This window comes from Rhipicephalus microplus, chromosome 6, assembly GCF_043290135.1.
Source record: "Rhipicephalus microplus isolate Deutch F79 chromosome 6, USDA_Rmic, whole genome shotgun sequence".
Lineage (NCBI taxonomy): Eukaryota > Metazoa > Arthropoda > Arachnida > Ixodida > Ixodidae > Rhipicephalus > Rhipicephalus microplus.
The window spans coordinates 69,787,241-69,803,270 of record NC_134705.1 but is presented as its reverse complement, the minus strand read 5'-3'; the positions used below and the strand labels follow the sequence as shown (position 1 = coordinate 69,803,270).

Below are 16,030 nucleotides of genomic sequence, written 5' to 3'. Positions count from 1 at the left end.
AATCATATGGTGATTTTGGGATGTTAAACCCTACATATCAATTAATCAATCAATCAATCAATCAACTACCTATGTTTATAAGTCATCAGTACTACTGCGTTGTATTTCATGCCACTGTCATGTTCAGTATAAAGTTAAAATTTATAGCATATTGCCGCACATGGCATGTTCTATACCTGCGGGTTGAAGAGCACGAGTGGGCAGACGAACGCAGCTGAAGCAGAAATGAATCGAGCTGACCTATCATCGTTGCGCGGATGACACAGGCCATAACATAACGCCGTGTGTGAAGCCTGCCTGCTGTTCATTTCTATATACTCAAGCAGGGAGAAAACGCCTCCGTCATCTAAAAAGAGCATTAAGGGATGTGAGGGGGAGGAGGATGTGTCACGTGGGCAGCAACAGTAAACTTTGATTTTGAGGGCCTGGTCTCAACCGCTAAAACGTACACCAGCTCGAGCATGACCAACGGTTCATATACCGGTCTACGTTCTGTGCCCTCAACGTCAGGATACTGTAACTAAACCGCAGCTCTCCCGGGAGTGGCTGTGTTAACTTAAACCATCATTTTGTGAAGTTACGCGAGCTTGGCACCATTGCAGTTTTTACTGTCAGCTTTACTTCTGATAATATTGAAATTTGTTTTTATTGAATTTACTCCTTCGCTGATGATGGTGCTCTGTTTCAGCGCTGGCCACACCTCAATGTCATGCGCTCCGAGGTTACGCGCAAGTGTAAAAAATACTATACATAGTTATATACTGACGCCATACAGATTGCAAGTGAGTGCAGATAGAATAAGTAACAGTCAAGAGTTGGAAGATGCCACCGCCATGAAGACAAGTTCATTGTCCCTGAAAGCCAGTGAAGGTCATCTAACGTACCCACCACCCGAATTGAGATAGTCTCAGCCTCAGTGACTTCGCGAATCAGCTGCGTTCTGCCTCTGGGTGCAACTCCACAAAGATCAAATTATGAATTACCGCCACAACTCCGACAATAAATCGCCGAAAAAATGACAGGTGACAGATTTTACGCCAATGAACTCTTCACGTTGCAAGTCATTCGGGCACCACGTGGTTTGCTGAAACTATTGTTTTTCACACGAAAGTAGGAGGCTATACGCGACAAAGTCAGCCCACTCAACGAATTTGTTGCAGTGCCGTTTAGCGCACTTCTGTGGCGGAACAGCATTTGAATCGGTCAGCTTGCAAAGCTTTTTTTTGTTTATTTATCTATTTATTTATTGATACTGCAGTCTCGAACATAGACTATAGCAGGTGTGAGACAGAGGTACAGAGTATTCTGAAAGGGCCAAATAATATACACGCAGAAAATGCATAACGCGGACAATATAATGCATACAGTTAAAGCAACACAAATAGGGATGCGATACAAAATTCGAAGTAATTAGCGAAATGCCAAGTAGGGTATATAGAATACACAGAGGATACATCGCTGGAAAAAAGATTCCGTTTAACCGATAATCGAATTTTACAAGTGACACACAAAAAGGAACAAATGCAACAAAAGATATAATCAATGGTACTAAAGAACTACTCTAAGCATTTTTCAAACAGTGAAAGTGATTATTGTGTTACAATGCTATTCGTTAGGTTGTTCCAATCAGCAATAGTTCTACAGAAGAAAGAGTATTTAAAGCAATTATTTCGTGGAAATAAAGGAGCTATCATTAAAGAGTGCCTTTGCCTGGTAGCATAACCCTCAGAAAAAGTGATAATGTGGGAGGTATCTATGTTGTGATGTCCTTTAACTATTTGGTACAAAAGTTTCAGTCGACAAATTTTATTTCTCTTCGTAACTGTGGGGAGCCCACTTCGTTTGATGCCCTCAGTAACTGACGAATGACCATAAGAATTATAAATATAACGCACTACTTTATTCTGTATTCTTTCTAATTTGCTTATGTTAGTTTTCGTGTAAGGGTCCCAAATTGGCACGGCATATTCAAGCATGGGACATATAATTGACTGGCATGCAAGGAAGCGTACAGAAGGAGTTGCTAATTTTAAGGATCGTCGCAAGAAGAATAATTTACGTAACGTTTTATTTGTGATGACATCTATGTTTTGGCCATGATAGATTATTTGTGAACCATAAACCTAGGTATTTATATTCAGCAACCTCCGAGAGGTCTATTCCATTAGCTCCGTAGTGAAATAAAAGTGACTTCTTTTTGTGGGTTATTCGCATAAAGACCGTTTTCTCGTAAATAATAGTCATCTGCCACTGTTCGCACCATGAAAAGATTTTTTGGAAGTTTTTATTTACCCTAATCTGGTCCTGAATGGAATTGACTGTTTCATAAATCACGCAGTCGTCTGCATAGAGTTTAATCTTAACAATAATGTTGGTGGTGATGTGATTTATGAAAATTAAAAATAACAGAGGCCCAAGCACGGACCCCCGAGGTACGCCCGAAGCAACTTCAACTCGGTTGGAGCAGATGCTATTTAGGGAAACGTATTGATACCAGTTTGTCAAGTAAGCTTTATCCATGCTAATAACGTATGATTTGTTACAATAAGGCCCAACTTGTGAAGTGATTCATTATGAGACACTTTATCAAACGCCTTACTAAAATTCATATAAATAGCGTCTGTTTGTTTTCCTTTGTTTATAGCCGCCGCGAAGTCATGTGTAATTCCAAGTAATTGTGTGTTAGTAGAATACCCACGTCTGAAGCCGTGTTGTGCATCTGTTACGACTTCATGCTTTTCAAGGAAATCCACTATGTGCTTATAAACTATGTGCTCGAAGATTTTGCATGAAGTAGATGTCAACGAAATAGGCCGATAATTTGCAATTTCGGATTTATCACCAGATTTAAACAGTGGTTTGATTCCGGCGGTTTTCCAGTCCTCCAGCAATTCGCCATCACTCAGAGATTTTTTAAATATTATGAGCAAATACTTTGCACACCACTCTGCATATCTTTTTAAGAAGGCGTTTGGCATATCGTCCGGGCCAGGAGATTTTTTAGCATCTATATTAAGCAGAAGGTTAAAAATGCCCTGCTCGGAAATTTTTACATCCGGCATAGATGGAAAAGACATACTAAGCACTGGAAGGAAATTATCTGTTGTAAATACAGATTTAAAATAATTATTGAAGGCATTGGACGCCGCTGTGTCATCACTTATGACTTTTCCGTTAAGAGAAAATGAAGTAGTGCCACATGAACTTGGTTTAATAGACCTCCAAAACTTTTCTGGAGACGTCTTAATAAAGGAAGGAAGCGATATACCATAGTCTGAGTACCTTGCCTTGTCCTCCTGAGTTTGTAGTTTTAGTTTTGTTGCCAATGTAGCAATGGCTTCGTCAAGTAGTGGACAAACCGAATTTCTGGCCTTTTGCTTTTTTAGTCTCGTAAGTTTTCGTTGTAGCTGGAGAGTTTGTCGAGTGATCCAAGCATTTTTACCAACTGATTTTTTAGTTATTAGTGGTACATAGCGTGCTATACATTCCTGAACAATGTCTTTGAAAGTTAGCCATAGATCGTTTATATTGCTGGTGTTTTCTGAGAAAGCATTGAAGGAGAGGTCCAGAAAGTCGAGGATTGGCTCATCATCAGCGCGAGAAATGTTCGGGTGCTGGCGCTTGATAGTGGAATCAACATACGAAGCAGCAGATAAGGTTAATATGAAAGCTTCATGATCAGATATTCCTGGTACAACATCACACAATACATGATTTTTTACAGTACTGCTAACAAGGAAGAGATCTAGGAGTGAAATTGCACTTTGAATTCCAGTAGGTTGAGATTCAATCTGTAGCAAATCATAAGTAAAAATCATGTCTAGTATTTTAATGTCACTTAGATCTGAAGACTGTGTGGAAAAAGTATTCCAATTTATACTCGGAAAATTGAAATCACCCACGAGAATTAACCTGTCATTTCGTTTTATATAAGAGCACATGTAATCATCAAGATTTTCTAGAACCGAGACAGAGGAGTCAGGAGGCCTATAAATAGCTCCGATAATGTATCGCATTTTATTTATATATGTACTGCAAAAAATGCTTTCAACACCTGGAATATTAGGCATTCTAACGAGTTGTAAATATGCTCTAAATAATATAGCGACTCCGCCACCTCTCCTGTCTCGGTCTTTAACGAAAGCAGACGTAGTTTTTCGGAACGAATTCGCTGTCGGATACCTCATTGTTTAACCAAGTGTCTGTAAGCACAGCAATGTCTGGTTCATGAGTAAGAAACAGGGTTTCAAGAAGGACAGGTTTATTAACAATGCTACGGCAATTTACATTAAGGATAGATAGATTACGGCTACTTGCTTTCTGGTGTCATTTGTTACGCTTTGAAATTTTATATCTTTTATTGTTGGTTTCACCCCAACGATACAAAATGTCGTCTACATACAGCTTATCATATACCGGCTTTACTTTTGAACCATTTGCCTTTTCATGTGTTGCCGTTTGCCACAATTTCTTCCTGGTTTCTCTAATACCAGCAGAAAAGTCCTCAGTGACCGAAACAGGAGATCCCTTTAGCTTGAAACATGCTTTAAGTATTGACGTTTTCTCGCGATATTCCAGCAACCTTATTATCACAGGACGATTTCTAGCGGTTTTTTTACCCAGTCTGTGGCATCGCTCTATGCCATTTACTGTATTTCCAAGTTTTTGTAAGAACAAGTTTTCTTTGATAGTAGTTGTTAAACTTTCAGTAGTTTCAGAGACGGCCTCTTCAATGCCATATATAACTAGATTATTTCTCCTGCTCCTATTTTCAAGTTCTTCATTTCTTTGCGCTGCAAGACCTACAGCTTCTTTAAGTTTAGCAACTGTTTTTTTCATTTCGTCTACTTCATTTTTAAGTGAAAGTAATGGGGCTAGTTGATGTTCCAAATTTCCAATATGGTTGTTTATTTGATAATGTCGGTTTCAATTTGACCCTGTTTAGCTAAAATGTTAGATTGACCTGGAAGTAACTGCATCAACAATTCCTTTTCTGTCAGGCCAGAGTTAGGTTCAAAGTCACTACATGACAAATGGCTAACTTTAAATGTGTAAATATCTTATAACAAATTTTTGAATATTCGGTGGGCATGGCAGCAGCAGCAAAAAGCGGTTATCGCTTCTGAAGCAATGGGTAGGCAAGTATCTACTGACCTGAACGATAAAGCAGAAGGGGCTTAGCGTTTTGCTGGAAGCACCTATTGCGCTGCTGCCATGCACATTGGTCGCTGCTTGTGGTGTTGGTCTTCTTATAGCAGCAGGCTTGTCCACGTGATGAGATGTTATCCAGCAAGGAGCATGCGCAGATTCCAGCTTCCGAAGCTTATTGAGAGCAGAAAACATAACCGTTACACTTGGCTTCTGGGGGATCTTCAAGCTAAGGCATATCCCATGTGTGTGGTATAGCACCTACTTTCGGGAGTTGGCCGTGCGCAGCATGAACAACCGGCTGTTGCAACCTATAGCAAAAGTTTAGCAACCTACCACCATCAGGTGCTGCTTTCGCATTGAATTCTTGATCTTTTTGTGAACATTGGTCAACTAATAATGTTGTCACTGCATTAGCCAAATTTTTTTTTCATTTTGATGAATTCAACTTATCTTTTCAATTAGAGCTAGACTTGTGCTTTTACGACAACGGTAAACCGTTCAAATATTCCGCCATCATGCAAGCAGTAAAAGGAAACTACTGCCCTAAACTAAAGTGATTCATTAATCAGTAAACAAGCACTGGTTTTTTGCGTTTGTCTAAAAACGTTTATTATTTCCCAAACACACTAAACAGAACGAGTTTCCACGGCTCTTTATGGATGTTTTTCGAGGCCTTTACGAGCTTTTTTTTTGTATTCAAGAACTCGGAGTAGCGTATCATATCATGCGTTGAATGCATACCATGAAAGCCACATATGTTGAACTCACTAAATACTGGGTTTAAGTGATAACGAATTCGCCAAAATTTTAGTTCAAATATTGGTACGCAAGTTGATTTTGTAGAACTGCTTCGTGATGATACTAAAAAGTCACCTTCACGGCAACACGTGGCGATATATTTTTGGCTTTATTTTTCTGTGATTTGTAATTAGGGGTGCAGATGTTATGCAGTGGCAGCTTATATGCGTCCGAATAGGACAGTGACAAAAGCAAAATCTCCACATATTTATGTATACTTCGAGTGCACCGGAAGCTTTTGGTCTGCCATGCCCCTATTACTGGCCTCGTTTTTCAATGTAATGGTCAGCATGCTTTTCTCGATGCTGTATGCACGCGGCTGTGACGTCAGCCATTTTAATTTACAATAGACTGCATTGGTTATCGCCAGTCTTGCGGACAACAGCTATCATGTTTTGTTTCACGGCTGCGATTGGGGCAGGGTGTGAACAAACGAACAGCGACCCTTCACGACGGTTGCGATGACAAAGAAGTACAGAAGACAGTGTGTGATGGCAAGCGATCATTTCTGCTCCCTCAGAGTGGCAGGGCGCTCCGAAATATACGCGAAAGTTCCCTTACCTGAGAACAATAAAAAATCTTGTGACGGAAAGTTAATTTGTTGGGGTGTTTAGCACTGCTGGATAGATCGAGCGTTTCGACTGTTTTCGTTCGATGTCTGAATTTGCCTATTCAGTCATGACAAAATCTTGTCGCGCTCAGAAAAGAGGATAATTCGATTTATTCTAGTTGAATAAAGTTGCATTTCATTGTATCCGCTCATGAATGATGTAGAGTGGTTGTCACCCTCCATTTAGGTAGTGGAGACTCTCGATGGAAGTCAAAATAAAGTGGACGTTACAGCTTGCTGGTGAAGAAAACAATGACGTCATGTGTGCCGTGAATGGCGAAGAGCTTGGTCGTGCTCTCTATATACGGGGGCCGTCATAGGTTCTATATCAAAGCAGAATTTGCCCTCGAAAGGTGAATAAATCCCTCTGCGCGCATGTGCTGCTCCTCCCAACATTCCCACAGCGTCACCGCTAAGCCCACTACTGCTGCCGCGACTGCTTCCACTGTATTCAGGCCACTGCAAACAAACCCACGACACGCGACCAGCTTCGGTGACTGAACAGATTGCATTAACGCTTTTCGAAGCGCAATGTGAAGTTGGAGGTTAACGTCAACTATACGCAAAGGCCCATGATTTCATGGATATGTTCTTGTAAGTTCCCTGCTCAACATACGTTTCTTTTAGAAAAAAAGTGAGGACCTTCGTCTACGTTCTTTTGTTTCCGGCAGACGACAATGAATTTGCATAATATTGTTACGTGAAAATGACACGAGGCGTGTCTATTTAAAATCTATATTTAAACTGATGCGTATGGCGTCGGCTAAGATGGAAGCAGCACGCACAATTAACAAACCACTTCCTCGTTGTCGTCTTCTGACTGCTGATACGTCAGCTACGTAGCATTACCCCCCCGGCGGTAAAAGCGCCGTCTCGGTGCACATTAACTACGGTCTTCAGTAGGCAGGTGGTAAGGTTTTAGCCTGCTGACATGCACAACATCACTAGGTGTGGTTGCAGGCAGACTTGTGGTCTCAGATGCAGGAATGATCTCATAGGTGACGTCGGTTACCTGGCGGATGATACGGTAAGGACCCATGTAGCGAGACAATAACTTCTCTGATAAGCCAACTCGACGAAATGGGCACCACAGGAGAACAAGAGAACCGGGTGAGAAGTGAACGTCAGTATGCCGGCTGTCGTAGATGGCTTTCTGGGTGGCTTGCGAAGCCGAAAGTCTAGAGCGGGTGATCTGACGTGCGTGGTCGGCACGAGCAATAGCGTCACGTGCATATTCGGTTGACGGCGTTGTAGCGGTTGGAAGTACGGTGTCGAGTGGTAACGTCGGATCACGGCCATGAAGCAAATAAAAGGGTGAATAACCAGTGGTGTCGTGGCGCGAATAATTGTACGCGAAGGTCACATGAGGTAGCGCCAGGTCCCAGTCATGGTGGTCGGAGGACACAAACATCGCGAGCATGTCCGTTAGGGTCCGATTTAGCCGTTCGGTAAGGCCATTTGTTTGGGGATGGTAGGAAGTGGTCAGCTTGTGGTGCGTCGAGGAAGAACGCAGAAGATCGTCGATCACACGGGACAAAAATGCGCGGCCACGATCCGTGAGTAATTGGCGAGGAGCGCCATGGTGTAGGATGACGTCGTGGAGCAAAAAGTCCGCAACGTCAGTAGCGGTGCTGGTGGAGAGCGCTCGAGTGATGGCATACCTAGTCGCGTAGCCTATAGCAACGGCGACACACTTGTTGCCCGATTTCGACTCGGGAAAAGGACCGAGAAGATCTATACCAACACGGAAGAAAGATTCGGTTGGGATGGAGATCGGTTGAAAAAGTCCAGCCGGGGGCGCAGTAGGTCGCTTCCTACGTTCGCATTTATCACAGGAGGACACGTAACGGCAAACGGACCGGGCGAGACCGCGCCAAAAGAACCGGCGACGCACGCGGTCGTACGTCCGAGATACACCCAGATGACCAGCAGTTGGTTCATCGTGAAGCTCGTGCAGCACGGTTGAACACAAATTTTTCGGCACGACAAGAAGGAGCTCAGGGTCATCTGGCTGGAGGCAACGACGGTACAGCGTGCCATTCAGGAGGACGTACATGCGAAGTGACGTGTCGTTCAGAGCAGATTCGAGACGGTCAATAAGTTGTCGCAGAGAAGCATCACGACGTTGTTCATCACGTATCTGAAGAAACTGGGACATTGACATGACGCTGAGGCTAGGCTCGATGTCTGGTTCATCGGGCTGATCAACAGGGTAGCGGGATAAGCAAACGGCGTCCAGATGGAGGCGTCCAGACTTATAAGCAACCGAGTAGGAATACTCCTGTAGGCGTAATGCCCAACGACAAAGTCGTCCAGTGGGGTCCTTCAGAGAAGAAAGCCAACACAGCGCGTGATGATCTGTGATGACACGGAAAGGACGGCCATACAAGTAAGGACGGAATTTCGAAACTGCCCAAACAAGAGCGAGACAATCCCGTTATGTTATAGAATAATTGCGCTCAGACTTAGAAAGCAGACAGCTTGCGTACGCGATTACACGGTCGTTGCCCGCTGAATTTGCGCCAAAACTGCACCAATTACGTCACCACTCGCGTCTGTTCGCACTTCTGTGGGAGCATCGGGGTCTAAATGTGCAAGAATAGGACGTGTCGTTAGAGCAGTGATTAGCTGAGAGAAGGCGTCAGCTTGAGGAGAGCCCCAAGAAAATGGGACGTCTTGTTTGAGAAGGTCGGTGAGTGGCCGGGCGAGTGCCGCAGTTTTTCACGAACCGGCGAAAGTAGGAGCAGAGGCCCACAAAACTGCGAACATCATGGACAGAGCGTGGGACTGGGAAGTTTGTTACAGCGCGTACTTTCGCCGGGTCTGGCCGTACGCCGGCCGCGTCAACAAGGTGACCCAATACGGTAATTCGACGAAGACCGAAGTGGCACTTGGAGGAATTGAGCTGCAGGCCGGCCCGTCGAAATATGGATAGAATGGTCGAAAGGCGTTCAAGGTGGGTTGCAAAGGTAGGTGAGAAAATGATCACGTCGTCCAGGTAACACAAACATGTCGACCATTTAAAACCTTGTAGGAGCGTGTCCATCAGTCTCTCAAAAGTCGCTAGAGCGTTGCAGAGCCCGAATGGCATGACCTTGAATTGGTAAAGACCGTCAGGGGTAACGAAGGCGGTCTTTTCTCGATTCATTTCATCTACAGCAATTTGCCAGTGGCCAGATCGGAGGTCGAGAGATGAAAAGAAGGTGGCGCCATGGAGGCAATCAAGGGCATCGTCAATGCGTGGTAGAGGGTACACGTCTTTTTTGGTAATTTTGTTGAGGTGGCAATAATCAACGCAGAAACGCCATGAGCTGTCTTTCTTTTTTACTAATACCACGGGAGATGCCCAAGGGCTCGTTGATGGTTAGATTACGTTTTTCGTAAGCATTTTGGCCACTTCTTTCTGGATCACTTCTCGCTCAGACGCTGACACGCGGTACGGCCGACGGTGAATGGGCGCAGAGTCACCAGTGTTGATTCGGTGAGTGACAATTTTAGTCTGGCCCAAGGGACGATCGTCAGTGTCGAAAATGTCACTGTATGAGGCCAAAACTTGGCAGAGGGCGTCAGCCTGGTGAGGCGACAGCTCCGATCCAATCATGTTTCGAAAAATAGCATCGTCTGATCTGGGTGACCATGAGACTGCGCTTCGATCCAGAGCAGATACAGCGATAACACTGACATCGTCCTCTGTTATGGCAGTTAGCTGGGCTAGAGACATCTGGCAGGGCAACACTTGAGGGGTGAAACCAAAGTTAAGGAGCGGAAGTAACACACAGTTATTCGCTATGGTGGCGACGGTATAGGGCACAGTAACACTGCGCGTCAGCCGAACGTCAGTAATTGGCGTAACGATATAATCACCGCCAGGAACGGGAGGGGTCGATGACAAAGACACGTACGTGACGGCTCGAGGTGGCAGGCGAACGAAAGTGGTTGGGCTCAAGCGGCTGGTGGGCTTTGCAGAGTAGTCGGCAAAGATTGGTAGACCAAGGCTGAGGGTACCAGACGAACAATCAATTAAGGCCGAGTGTGCCGAAAGGAAATAAAGGCCAAGTATGAGGTCATGAGGGCAGCGGGCTAGCACGGCAAAAAGGACCACGGCGTGATGACCGGCAATGCTCACACAAGCAGTGCACATTCCGATTACTGGTACAGTACCACCATCGGCAACACGTATTGCCTGCGTCGTAGATGGCGTCATAATCTTTTGTAAGCGGCAGCGTAGAGAAGCGCTCATAATAGACAGGTGCGCACCTGTGTAAATGAGGGTGGTCACAGGAACATGGTCGACTTGTACTTCAAGGAGGCTATGGTGCGTGAGAAGCGTCAGTAGAGGATTTTCGGCCGTCATTGGTATTGCAGCTTCACCTCTATAAGCTGCAATATCTAGTTTTCCTGCTGCGGTCGTCCAGAGAAGCTCGGCGAGGAAAAGCGCCGAGGTGGCGGAGAGCGGGATTGGCGACGTAGTGGCGACGGGGAGCGAGAACTGCGGCTACCGGACGAAGGGTCGTCAGGGTAGCGGCGACCGGGCAAAGGGGCGTCAGTGGAAGGCTCGCAAGATGACGACGAATAGAAATTGAAGGGTGTGGCGACTGAACGTCGAGGGGTCGTCGGATGCATGAGCGCCGAGGTAGAGAAAGTCTGACATGGTTGGTTTGACCAACGGCGGCGGCAATAGCGAGAAATGTGCCCAGGCTGGTGGCAGGAAAAACAAATAGGCCGGTCGTCGGGTGTTCGCCATTCCGAAGGGTTACGGTAGGGCATTGTTGGAGGTGAACGGCGAGCGTGTCCTCGGGAGTAGGACGGGGCTTCAGGGCGAGTCAAGGGACATGCTGATGGAAGTCCGAAATTCGCAAACTCCTGCCTCACCACAGCTTGTATTAACGCCACTGACGGCTGTTGTTGGTCAGAGGCGAGCGTTGTGAAAGCGGGTGGCTCAAGAGGAGCCGGACAGGCGGCTTCGATTTCCCGACGAACAATGCGTGTGACGTTGTCATACGTCGGGGACTGGCGGGCGGCTTCACACGATGAGGTCGCGGCCGTGTTGGGCAGCCGGGTGAATCGCTGAGTAATACGGCGGGTCTTGGCTTCTTCAAACCGCCGGCACTCTTTAATGATGGCGTCGATGGTGGCAACGTTGTTGTAAACTAGAAGATTAAATGCGTCGTTTGCTATGCCTTTCAGCACATGGGCCACTTTCTCCGACTCACTCATGTGCTCGTCAATCTGGCGGCATAGGGCGATGACGTCGTGAATGTACGCGACGTACGACTCCGTCGACGTCTCTGCACGGGCCGCCAGTTGATTCAACCCTGCGATCTGCCACCCAACGGTGTCGCCAAAAAGGTCGCGAATCTTCTCTTTAAAGGAGTCCTAGCTCGTAATCTCCGCTTCGTGCGTCTCGAACCACACTCGCGGTGGGCCATCGAGGTAAAAAAGCACATTGGCAAGCATAAGAGTCGGGTCTTACCTATAGCTTGCGCTGACCCGTTCGTACCGGTTGATCCATTTGTCGACGTCAACGCCATCCTGACCGGAAAATACACCGGGATCACGAGCAGGAGGTAGAACCACGTATGTAGAAGTCACGGTAGGGGCAGGTGGCGAAGACGATGGTTGTTCAACCTGTTACATGGTTGGACCTATGATGATGCGGCCGTTGCGGAGCTTCGTGATGAAGACGGGGAAGTACCCAGCACGTCCACCACAAAGATGTTACGTGAAAATGACACGAGAAGTGTCTATTTAAAATCTATATTTAAACTGATGCGTATGGCGTGTCTAAGATGGAAGCAGCACGCACAACCAACAGACCACTTCCTCGTTGTCGTCTTCTGACTGCTGATACGTCAGCTACAAAGCAATATTGAAAGAAACCATGTAAAGCTGTAAAACACCAAAGGCGGCTCCTTAGCTGGGCTCTTATAAGCAGTATTCACATTTATATTAACATTAATTCTGAGTCCAGCTTCCTTTGTCACGTCACATTATTTTTATTGGTCTGTGTGCTCGCGTACACTAGTTCTTTGCAAAGCAGCGGAAATCGGGCAGCTACGAAAATCCAGTTACGTAAGGAGCTAAAGATTTCGGCGTTCGCCAGCCAGTCCGTGCAATAAAGTTTGAGTGCACGCGGGCACTACAGACAATGAACTGACTCTAGAAAGCACGTACACACAAGAAAACGATACAGCGAGCTGCATCTCTTCGTGAATACTGCCCATTATTTTTTTTTCATTCAGGGGACACCATCAACGCACGTAAACAGCAAATCGAAAAAGGGGCAGCAGATGACATTCAAATAACATTCAGACCTTATATGAACGGCTGCAGACTTACCTTAATATATTGGAGAGCTGGCTCGATGGCAACCGCTTTCTACTTAAACACAGTAAATGTGCCCTCCTGGCTTCCAAGCTGCAATACCCCGTACACATCTCTCTATCTTACCATCGTGAGGATATACCACAGGTGGAATCTGTTAAATACCTTGGAGTAATTTATGAAACATCGCTTAACTGGCGACCACATGTCGAATATATAGCGAGAAATAGTGTGCGGGCCATTGGCATAATACGTAGGCTAAGCAACTACCACATAGGTATGAGAAGAGACACACTGGTAATGATATATTGCATGTATGTTTGTCCTATTTTGCAATTTGGTCGCGTACTTTTCTCTGGAGTTCCAGCTTACAAGTTGCGGCCTCTAGAAAAGCTTTGCGCTCATGCCTTGGCCTGCCTAAAACAGTTGCTAACAATGTGTTGTATCTCGAAGCGAGGGTTACTTTTCTTTCTTGTAGAATTCGCCTTCTAACTGTTCAATCATTCTTAACACCTTTTCGACATTCAGAAACAGCCTTTATTTCCACCCCAAAATTATTTTTCGGTGCTAGATGCCTGCGATTTTTCACCCCACAAAGAATATTTGTACAAAGTTTACTGGAGCCTCTAAACGTACGTATATGCGACATCTAACCGAGTCGTGATAATTCATACCCTGTGAAAATTCAAATTGACGACATTTTTCCTAATATTGCCAAATTACTTCCCCATAAAATTTTGGATGGTTTACCATAATATCGCCTGTGCAGTACTACAACAAACGTTATTATTGCTACAGACGCATCACGATGGGACGAAAATTCAGGGGTTAGTATTTTCAGCCCGATTTTAGATTGAATTTATTCCCCTCGACTACCCGATTTCATTCCCGTTTTTGTGGCTGAATTTCTGGCAGTAGTGCTAGCCTTACGCAAGTTAGATATAGCAATTACATCAGCTGTCATAATAACAGATTTCCTGTCTCTCTGCGCGGCACTTTCTGATGGTGCTAATAATCAAGTAACAAAGGCGCTCTGTGTACTAGTGCCTGCGCATTTGAGAAAAGTTCGATTAGTTTGTGTGCCTGGTCATAAAGGCTAATTTCTAAATGAAATAGCCGATTGCTTACTACGTCGTCAATTACCGAACCGATTGTACCACACTGTCCATCATCAGCTTATGTCACTGCTGCTGGATTCCTCAGCCGTACGCTTATGGAAGTCTTTAGAGGTACAGCACTAACAAACTCTACCGAATATCGCCATTTGTTATATCCTCGACGAAGAGACTTGTGCCACACTCGGAAACAAGAAGTAGCTATCACGAGGCTGCGTGGCCGGGTACCAAATCTAAATTTCTATAAACACAGGTCTGCTCAGACACCTTCGCCACTGTGCGCGTTTCGTGATGATCCTGAAACAATAGATCATTTCTTTTTGACCTGCAGGCGGTTTAACACATTACAAAAAACCCTTTCAGAAATACCTTTACGTGGTATTGGTATGGACTTATCTCTGCCGTCATTTCTAGGTTGTCATTTCTAGGCCATTTCTAGGCTGTTTAATATGACAGTATGCGTGGCCATCCAGGACGGTATTGATGAAACTAATAGGTTGATTAATTCATCTGTTTCATTATCGTGACGTGTCTAAAATTATAGAAGTATGAAAATCAGATTATATCTGTGTTCTAAAAATATTAGTTTTTTATTTATATAATTCTATGCGTTAGATAAAGCACCACACTTTACTAGGTCATTGGTAATCTTTTAATTACATCTCTATTTTACTAAATCTGAACAATATTTTTAAAACCACTCAATTCTTGGCCAGTCTCCCATAGTGGGTATGCGCCATGGTCAGTAGGTGAACAAGAACAAGTGTCCGCTGTCACTGGTCCCGTTAATTCGGGAGGCGATCGCCGGGCTAATTCCAAGGGCCGAAGTATCGGCCCCCCGAACCGCACCACGAAAGCATGGACAATTTAGAAGTGGTCCTATATGGCGCGGCAGCGGACGCCGGCTGTGGTCCAAAGAACAAGTCAGAGCCGAGAGATGATAAACAAAACAAAATTATTTTCTCAATAATGGCAGATCAAAACGATACACAAGTATGCACACTCGACAATAGTTGAATACAATATGGCACCAATCAAACAATGTACTACACAGTACAATCAGCCACTCTCGAAACAACGGACACAGACAACAACACGCACTACAATGCAGTCGCATGCATCGAACAACCAAGACACTTAAAGACTAAAGAATTAGAAAACTTATTCAGTCCAAAGTTCTTGGAACAAAAGTCTGGATGATACTCTTCCGAGAATCACTCACTCAAAGTCTAGCGTTGTTGTCGTTCCGCTCCCCCGAAGTTTCTCTTCCAGGAAACCTCGCGTCTTCACTTGGCCGCTCTCCAAGCTTCAAACTTCTTCGCCGGAAACACGTCGGCTTCCCACACGCAGCTGATGCCACGCGTCTTCGCTCGCTAGTGGTAGACACACACTCTTGCCTGTAGCTCGAGTCTTCACCCCTCAGGTGGAAATCCTCTTCTTCTCCTCCTTTGTCACGGAATACAAAAGGCTTCGCCCTCAAGGCGGAACACCCTACGCACTCCGGCGCATATTTTCTTCTTCCCCTGCTTTGTCACTAAGGACAAAACCTTCGCCGACAGACGTGGCGGGATACCCTACGCACTCTGGCGCTAACTTCCTTCTTCTCCTGATCTCCCATCTCGACTGCTCGATTAAATACCTTCCGCGCGAGATTCCAGAAAGTTCTCATCATTTCGTCGGCGCGATACGCAGCGAAAGCTGGGGGAAAGCGCGAGACGGTACGAGGGCCGTCCGCTATGGATGACGCAACCCTGCATCACCACGCCCCTTTCCATCGAGAACGTTCTAGGGCTTGCTCAGCCGCCGATGCGAGGAGGTTCGACGGCGAACCTACGCTTCTGAGGGGAGAGGGACGCGCGCCCGGGGAGTCTTTGGATGCTTGTTTTCTTTTTTTTATTGTTGACCTCTCGGCGCTTCGTCGCGAGAATTTGGCGGCGCGCCCTTGTTTGAGCGCTCGTTTTGTGACATCCGCCTTGTGAAGCTGGCACAATTGCCTACGTTTATCATTATAAGGGCACATTCAAACATCCCG

General features: G+C 45.4%; 1 protein-coding gene across 2 annotated transcripts in view; it reads left to right on the top strand.

The window, feature by feature from the left end:
- The window catches only part of LOC119168630 (epoxide hydrolase 4), a 51,714-nt gene that overhangs the window by 1,926 nt on the left and 33,758 nt on the right, over positions 1 to 16,030 (top strand). The window contains exon 1 of one of the 2 annotated variants that reach the window (XM_075865325.1): positions 2,437 to 2,505. The exons of the other annotated variant lie outside the window; for it this stretch is intronic. The gene's annotated coding sequence lies outside the window, so the exon portion shown is untranslated. Of the gene's footprint in view, positions 1 to 2,436; positions 2,506 to 16,030 lie in introns of those variants that run through there. 2 annotated transcript variants of the gene reach the window in all.